Source organism: Nannospalax galili, unplaced genomic scaffold (genome assembly GCF_000622305.1).
Source record: "Nannospalax galili isolate Female #2095 unplaced genomic scaffold, S.galili_v1.0 scaffold923, whole genome shotgun sequence".
NCBI lineage: Eukaryota > Metazoa > Chordata > Mammalia > Rodentia > Spalacidae > Nannospalax > Nannospalax galili.
Genome location: NW_008349753.1, coordinates 1,648,788 through 1,649,459, shown reverse-complemented (window position 1 = coordinate 1,649,459; position 672 = coordinate 1,648,788).

Genomic DNA, 672 nt, shown 5'->3' with positions numbered 1-672 from the left:
GTCTTAGTTTGTTTCTTCATTGCTGTGACAAAACACTCTGACCACTACCAATTTGGGGAGGAAAGGGTTTATTCAGCTTACAACTCCCAAGTTACAGTTCATCAGGGAGCCCAATGTAGGAACTCAGGGCAAGAACCTGGAAGCAGGATCTGGAGCACAGGCCATGGAGGAACGCTGCTTACTGGCTTGCTTCCCTGGCCCCTGCTCAGCCTGCTTTCTTATGCAACACAGGCCCACCTGCCCAGGGGTGGCACCACCCACTGTGGGCTGGCCCCTCCCATATCACTCATCAAGAAGATGCCCCTCAGACATGGCCACAGGCCAGTCCAATAGAGGCAGTTCCCCAACTGAGGCTCCCTCAACCCAGGTGTGTCAAGTTGACCCTAAAGCTATCCAGCACAGTATGAAATGCTCACTACTTGTGCTCTGGGTTTTGCATCTTCACGCTTTGTGATATGCCATGAACACCCTCTGATAAAGGAAGGGTGAGACTCCCTCACCCTCTGTGAAGGAGGGGTGCGACTCCCTGAGGTCCCTCAGCTGGCACATGAAGCACAGGCACAGTTCTAGATCCTTCCACTTCCCTCCATGTTCTTGTCATCCTACTCTAATGCCTTTGCCCTGCCATGATTTTGGCAAACTCCCTAGTGAGCAATCTATTAATGCAGTCTT